General features: G+C 33.6%; 1 non-coding gene across 1 annotated transcript; it reads right to left on the reverse strand.

Moving 5' to 3' along the window:
• Positions 1–7,963: 7,963 nt before the first annotated feature.
• Positions 7,964–8,070, reverse strand: LOC111909012 (small nucleolar RNA R71). Its single transcript, XR_002856043.1, has one exon. It is a non-coding gene; the product is annotated as a small nucleolar RNA R71 (small nucleolar RNA).
• Between the last annotated feature and the right edge of the window lie 585 nt (positions 8,071–8,655).

The following is an 8,655-nucleotide window of genomic DNA, read 5'->3' on the forward strand; positions in this document are numbered from 1 at the left end:
GTGTGTGTGTGTGTGTGTGTGTGTGTTATATTGTTTAGTAACAATTAGTTTTGAAGGTTTGATAATTATGATTTATTATCATTAAAATATTATAGGATTGGAAACCCTATTTATTTCACAAGGTTTTCCCAAACCTAACCCACTCAAATTATACGCATCAAAGGTAACAATGTTAAAGCTGCTGGAACTTGATTAGGATGTTAAGTGATTAAGAGACAACTTGCAATAATGTTTAGGACCGTTAGGTATTTACGTTGTAACATATGTTGTGTATTGATTATGACATACTTAGGATTTTTTATTTTGAAACAAAATCTCTACTCAAGATATTTCAATAAAACAATACAGTTTTTACAAAAATGTTTTATTATACTAGGATTTTCGGCAAACAAATATGGTATGACATTTGAAAGCGTAAAGAAATGTTTTTCGATTCTGAAAAATAGGAGATGTCACAATATATAAACTTGAAAAAATGATCTAATTTAAAATTTTGGTAATTTTTTTTAATATTATTGTATTAGAGCTAAGTTTGCTAGTGTTGTGTGAGATATTTTGATGAGAACTCTAAGATTTAGTTAAGCCAATATGTTTTAATATATTTGTGGCTTCCCAGTCCTAGTGAAACCATGAGACAAAAATTCAAACTTGTGCAGTTTGAGGGACATAATATGTTTTGCTTTGTGGATATCTGGACCCAATAAAAAGCCTACACCTGAGGATTTATCTCATGGGTGCTTTCTGTTAAAATGAAGCAAGTAAAGTTCCATGTTTATCTATTTTAAATTATGCATTTTGAGTCTAGTTATATATATATATATATATATATATATATATATATATATATATATATATATATATATTCAATAATTAACCGTTAAGGAGTGGAACCGATCCGTAGCGTTTGAGACTCGGTGAGTATCCCCCCTCCCTCGGGAATGTGTTAATTTACCCACCTATTTGTAAAAGCTTGGATTGATGGTAAGAAAATCACTACATGAGTTTCATCAAAATTCATGAGTTCCATTAGTGGCATTTGAAATTCCGAGTACTCTAATGAATTTCTTAGAAATTCATGAACTATAGTATTAGTAGAAATAAAGTTAGTATTATTTGTTGTTTATATGTGGAATTTAAATTGAGATATTGAGAAAAGATTAAAAAAATGGAAAAAGTAATGAAAAAATAAAAAAGGGAAAATGTTCTATAGAATAGTGTGTGGCAATAAATTTAGTTATATTTTTAGGAAACTTGTCATATATAGTATTTTTCTTTTTAAAGTTGTCTCACTTGAATTTTTGCAATAACTTTTGAAACAAAATGGGGTAAATAAAAGGGTATAGGTGGTAGGAATGCAACAATTAATGTTGTTCAAAACATGTGGGGAGCGTTTATGATGATTGTAAGTATTTAGGATTTGAGAAATATTTAGGTTTTATTTACACACAAATGGATGCATTGAGGTGAAATGTAATTGGTGGGTTCAAGTAGGATTGTCTTGTACGATATTAGTGAGCAAAGTTTTGATGTGATTTATTGAAAATAATAAGTTCTGCTTGAGGGAACACAAAAGGCAAGTGTGGGGTATTTTGATAGTACTTTATTTATACATATATTTATGCCTTATTTAAATACATTTTAGCTTTATTTTGGTTAATTACAAAGATATTTGGTGCTTAATAAGTATAAAATCTATGTTGTAAGAGATTCTCAAGAAAAGGGGCATAAAATAGATAAAGATGGAAATTTGGAGGTTGGTGCATGCATAAAGAGTAAAAGAGAGGAAGAAACCCGTTTAAAGAAGATTTCGCGGCATGGCTAACTCCGGTCCACGACATGGAGACATATAAGCTTCCCGATTAATTTGCATGAAGACTTGATGTCCATGCATTTAAAGTGTCTCCCACGACATGGATGTTTGTTTTTTACGGCATGGCAGCCAATTTAAGGCAAATATATATATATATATATATATATATATATATATATATATATATATATATATATATATATATATATATATATATATATATATATCAGCTTTTAGGTCGAATGTTGAGAGATTGCTTAGAGAGATGCGACTTAAAGTGACAGAACACTTTTAAGAAACCCTTTGGAGGATAGGTTTCGATAAAAGAGCAAGGAAGAGAGAGAATAGAGTGAAGAACACCATTGATCATTTGGTTTTCTAGTTTTAACTATGTTTAATCCAATTTACTTCATTTTTTGAGTTTTTCTTCTTTGATCATGCGCTAATAACCCTTTACTTTCATTTACATTAAATGAACCCTAATACCATGTGTTAATTTCTTATTTTATGGATTTATGAAGATGGTTTTAAGTTATATTTGATATATCATCATCATAGTATATTAAAGTTCTAACCTTTGTTGCTTTTTTCTGTAAGTTTTTTTGTAGTTATATGATCAATTTGAATGCATGAACTTGTTATCTAGTTGTTTATGAACATTGAATTGCTAGATCTAGTGATAAAACATATCCTAGAGTTTGGTGGTAAAAGTTAATAGTTATAATTGTGCTAGAGAGAATTATTGATACGTAATATGTGATTGATTTACTTGTCTTGATAATTGATAGGTAATTCTTAGATCTTATCATTCATAGTCTATTATATATCTTAATGTCAATTTGGTGTTCTTAAGTTGCTTAGCCATTATAATTAATGTTCATAAATTGGGATATGCTAGGTCTTCAGATCATGATAACTAGTAAATTATAATTTGGTAAGCAACTGAAAAAAAAAAACCCCATTATCTTGAAATTAACCATAGGAAAAGGGGGGATTTGAAGCTAAATGGAAGTATCTTTTATTCTTGATTAAAAATCTTTTTTCAAGTTGTTGCTTTTGTTTGAAGTAGTATTAGTTTAGTGCTTAAATTAAGTTTTCCTAAACTTGTAAAATCAGATAAAACCCCCCATTAAAGTTATTTCTTTTAATTTAATTTTTAGCAGTTAATTTTAGTTTAAAATTTTGTTCCCTGTGATTGACCCTTTATTTATTATACTATACTACTACACGGCTAGGTACACCGCATATTCTGTTTTAGCTAGTAAAATTGGTTAGAGTTATAAATTTAAAGCTTTTGAGTGAGTTTAAAATTAATCAAGTTTTTGACGCCGTTTTAGAGAAACGACTTGTTTAGAAGAAATTAGTTGCTATTAATTGATCGATCCTTTTTGTGGGGTAAAGTCCATAAGAAGTTATTTTTCTGTTGTATTTTGTTTTTATGTTTAGTCAGGTTCCGCGATTTAGGCGTTGTAAGCCCACGACATGGAAACTGGGGGTTTCAGTTTTTTATTTTTATTTCATTTTTTCGTTCTACGGTTGTTTTCTTGTTTTGTTGTAGTAGTTCATGACGAGAGGATCTTCCTTGAAAATTATGCCATATTTTGATGATACAGAATCTTAATTCCACAAGCCAAAGGAGAACAGGAAAGTAGAAGGAGACAAATTAAGTAAAAGTTTAGAGAGAACTCGGGACAAGAAGGAAAGTAAGTACGCACCAGAAACCGAAAGCAAAATCGAAAAAGAAGAAGGAAGTGAACCAGATAACTCAACGGGGGACATTATGACCTTGACTATGGATGAGAAGAATAGGCGAATGTGTGATAACAATGGGTCGGTCTTGTGCGACACGAAATTCCAACCGCAATGAATTTTGAGCTCAAGGGGCATTTCTCAACATGCTTAAAGACATTCCATTCTTTGGGAAAGACCACGAGGACGTGTATATACACATCAACGAGGTGCTCGAGATTGTAGATTACTTTAATATTCTGAACGTGACTAAAGAAGCAGTGATGTTATGACTTCTTCTAGTTACACTCGCAAAGATGGCTAAAATCACTACAACCATGGGCGATTACAACATGAGATAATTTGAGAAGGGGGTTTAAATAACATGTTACACAATCCTTGAATATTTCTAAACTAAAGAAGAATATACAGAATTTTCAGCAACTCAATGGGGAGTCACTATATGAAGCTTGGGACGGCCACAAAGGGATGCTTATGAATTGCCCTAAACATGAATTAAATGTCCAACAAGAGATTTGCTCGTTCTATAATGGAATCAACGTGTGCACTCGTCAACTACTCAATTCTCAAGGCTCATTGACAAAGAAGGATCTGACAACTAACAAAGCATTGATTACGGAGTTTGCAAAACATTTGAGAGAGTACCACAATCAACGAGAAGATATTACGAGAGGAACATTAAATGGAGATGGAGCTCAAGAAAAATTCGCGTCCATGATCTCACATGACAACAATCGGAACCAGTTTGAAAATGGTTTTTACCCAAAGAAATTGTCACAGGATTCCTACATATATTTGTTGCTATATGTTGATTATTGATGGGTTTTATATGTTACCAAACTATTGTTCTTGCAGGATTTCACATAACACTTAAGGGCACATGCAACCAAAAGGATCTATGTCATACACTTTGAATGCAATATACTATGAACAACAAAAACTAGATGAACCCTAATATAATCAAATAATATTAGAAGAATTAGGATCACATACGTTTGATTTGTTGTAGTAAACAAATAACTTCAACCCTTCCTTTGGAGAGCTTGGAAAGCTATCACCAAAAGTATGATGCCTCTAATGGCTCACACACAAACCCCATAACTAGAGGACAATTGAGGAGATAAAAAGAGAAGGAAATTTTGTTCCTAAGATTTATAGGAATTGCATGAACGAATTCAAGTTCCCAATAGGTACTATTTATAGTTTAGGTAACTCAGTGACCAGACAAGATTTGAATGGATTTTAATCCCAATCTAAATTTTTTCCTTATATGCATCCAAGAGGCTTCTGGAAACCCCAAGGAGGCTCCTAAAACCGTCATCCCTTGGATGGTTCAAGAATTACCTTTTTTTGTCCAACTATTAAACAATTACAATTCACCCCTGACACTTTTAATTAGTTCCAATTAATCCTGAATTAATTCCATATTAATTCTGATTTATAATTATTAAATTCTATTTGATTTCGTATTAATTTATTAATCATATAAATTAACAAATCAATTATCTAACAACTGATCTCATATCAATTTATTAATCACATAATAAATTAACAAATCAAATTTCTATTTCCAATTAATATATTAATTATATAATATATTAACAAATGATTTCCTCATAATTTCCAATTAGTTTATCAGTCATATAATAACCGAACAAATTATCCTCTTTCTATAAATTTCATTCTAACCAAGTTCTAGTTATGAGGGCAACCCAAAAAGGAATTTGCTTCTAATTACAAGAATATACCAATTTAGTTATTGGCTTAGACACCTTAATCCAATAGTCTCCCACTTGGATAAGTCTGTAACTAGAGATGAAAGTATAGACCTTGAACTAAACAACAAAGAGTGCTTTCCAAAGCCAATGTCGAATTCTGATTTGAATCAAACTTTGGCCCTAAGATATGTGATTAGCTATTCCTTCGTTCTATAAGATATATTATGCACAGAGTCATGGATTAAATGATCAACCTCGTGTTCATTTATTCTGTTTCTCGATTTCTCGATTTGTGATCAAATTCAGACTACCAAAATTGAACACATCAATTTAGTCCAGACTAGGCCTAGTTCTTATAGATCAACTGATATTTGCAAATTTAGTTCATATTAAGTATAGATTTGTTTTATCATTTATCAGCTAATTTATTGCAATTCATGGAAAAAAAGGTACTTAAAAGTGTTTGAATTATGTTTTCAGTCCAAAAGTGAAGCTCGGAAGCAAAAGGAAGCAGGAGAAGCGGTTGGGAGCTCGGGAATTGAACAAAGAAGAAAACCACCAAAAACAGCACCTACTCAGCGAGTAGGGTCGTCTACTCGGCAAGTCTGAGCGAATATTCGAGAAGATAAAGACTCAAAGACCGAGAGACTTATCGCATACGGGGATTGAGAGATGGACTCAGCGATTCGGCACCTAACTCGACGAGTCGGTTCGAAAATATAAAGATAACCTCTCAGATCTACTGGGGAATTCTGGAACCCTTCTGGAGAGATTAGCTGCGATTGAAGAGCCAGAAGAACCTTGGAGAACGAAGATATAACCTAGAATCCAATCCCGAAGGAGATTTGACGCAAATTTCATCATTATACTTAATCTTTTGTTTTCCATTATGGCTAGACAATTAGAATTCGTTTATTTGCTGTTATTGACTTCAATCATGAGCTAAAACTCTTAAACTTCTGTTTGGGGATACAAAATTGAGACTATGGTTTGATTATTTGTAGGATTAACTTAATGTTAGTGTTTTTTGTTATTTTTAGCTTGCTAAAGAACCTTGTGCGCGAATGATAATTAATTTTCTGTTAATAGGAAGGTAATTAAATAGTATGAACATCTTTTGATTATCAACCTCATATGTTTATGTGACCACTTTATCATATGTCTAGGATTAATGAACATGAAACTAGAATTAATAAGAAAATTAAGTAAATTCATGTGTGAGCTTGTGTGATGGCCATCAACAAGAAGTTAACTAAAGGACCAAATTAGTTAATCATTTCAAGTCTAAATTAACCTCAATAATTAATCTAGTGAATTTAATTAAATTCGACAATTGATCACTGTTTGAGTTAGTTTATTCACTAATGATTAGTGTAGCGAACGCGAAATTAATCACTTAAGTCGGTAGCCAACAAAAGAGTTAATCCATTGCACTATTACCATAAAATCAACCATAGGATCAATTGAGTTGAACTAAACAAAGGTTCCTTCCCATTATTGAATCTAGTTAATTCTTTGCTTTTCTAGCTTTTAGATTTAGTGATAGTTAGTAAGTTTCTAGTCTTGTAAAACTGGAGAAAACCCCTACTTAATAATTAATTTAGATAGAATTAGTTTTTAGTTTTAATTTACCGTTCCCTGTGTTCGATACCCTACATATTTAGCTATACCACAATTGGTAGGTCCACTACCTTTGTGTGTTTATTTAATAATTAAAAGTAGGTTTAAAACTAGTTGGTTTTACACACATCAAATTTTTGGCATCGTTGCCGGGGAACGGTTCTAAAATTAACATTAAAATCTATTTTTTATCGATCCTTTGTGTAATTAGTATAAGTTTTAATAAAAATCCATTTTTAAAAGTAATTAGAAAATTTTTCTGTTTTTGCCTTCAACTAGCCGAGTGCACTCGTGCCGACTCGGTGAGTTCATCGCTGATTAACAGTTTTAATTTTCATTTATTTTTTTGTTCTTTTTACGCGTTTTTGTTTTGTTTAGTTTACAGTTGTTTCATGACCCGAGGATCTGATACACCTTTGGTCCCTTCTCTCAAAGACCCGGAATCCGCACTAAGGAGGAGCAAAGGAAAAGCCGTTGGAGAATCCGCTTCTTCAAAGAATTCACCACTAAAGAACCTCAAGTCCGTCTTCAGCAAGAAGAGGAGTAGCAAATCAGGAGCATCCAACGCCTCTTTGACCATCGAAGACCCAATTAAAGAAGACATCGAGTACGAGACCGAGGCAGAAGAAGAAGAACCCACATACGAGCACGAATCCGATTTTGAAGACGATTTAGCTATCACTATGGCTAATATCGATAAAGTCCCCATGGGGGAAAGGAAGAAGAGGATGCGCGATGACACTGGCCCGGGACTTGTGCAGCCTGCAATTCCCGCTACCGCTACTTTCTAGCTAAAGGGTCATATTCTCGCTCAACTCAAGGAGATTCCTTTTATGGAAAAGACCACGAAGACGCCTACAAACACTTGGATGAAGTAAATGATGTGGCTGACTACTTCAATGTACCAAATGTGCCACGCGAGACCCAACTACTTTGCATGCTTCCAGTCACATTCAAGGGTGCTGCAAAGGATTGGCTCAAGTCGCTTCCTCCCGGATCGGTCACCACATGGGCCAAGATGAAAGAAGAGTTCATAGACCACTTTTGCCCGCCTTCTAAAATAGCTAAGTTGAAAAAAGCTATTGCCAACTTCGAGCAACAACCCGAGGAGTCTCTTTATGAAGCTTGGGAAAGGTACAAAGGTCTTCTTAGAAATTGTCCACACCATGACCTCAATAGCCAACAAGAGGTCTCCATCTTCTATGATGGAATCAATGTCACCACACGGGAATTGCTTGACTCGCAAGGCCCGCTCACGAAGAAGGCACCCCCGGTAATCAAGGAGTTAATAGAAGAATTCTCTAAACATTCTAGAGAATACCATAACCCAAGAAATGAAGTAAGTCGGGGGGTAGTGAACTCAGCAAATGATGGCATGGCGGCGGTGATAGCTAAGCTCGATAGTCTAGATAGAAGGATGACAAAAATGGATCAAACAATCCATGCTATTCGAGTTGGATGCGAGAATTGTAGAGGACCTCATCTCACGAAAGATTGTGACTTAGATGAAAATGGAAACAAGAAAGCTCAAGTGTTCTACTCAAGCAGCGATCGATACGACGAGAATTGGTGGAAACCGAAGAAGGAATGGATCCCATATGAAGAATACAAGAAGTCTAAGGAGGAGAAATACAAGCAGAAAGAGAGGGGATTTTATCAAAAGGAAGAACCGGTTATGGAAAAGAAAGCCGATTTAGAAGAAATGTTCACAAGATTCATAGCCGCGTCCGAAAAAAGGCACAATGATCATGATGATGC

The sequence above is a fragment of the Lactuca sativa genome, chromosome 9 (genome assembly GCF_002870075.4).
Source record: "Lactuca sativa cultivar Salinas chromosome 9, Lsat_Salinas_v11, whole genome shotgun sequence".
In the NCBI taxonomy this organism is placed as follows: domain Eukaryota; kingdom Viridiplantae; phylum Streptophyta; class Magnoliopsida; order Asterales; family Asteraceae; genus Lactuca; species Lactuca sativa.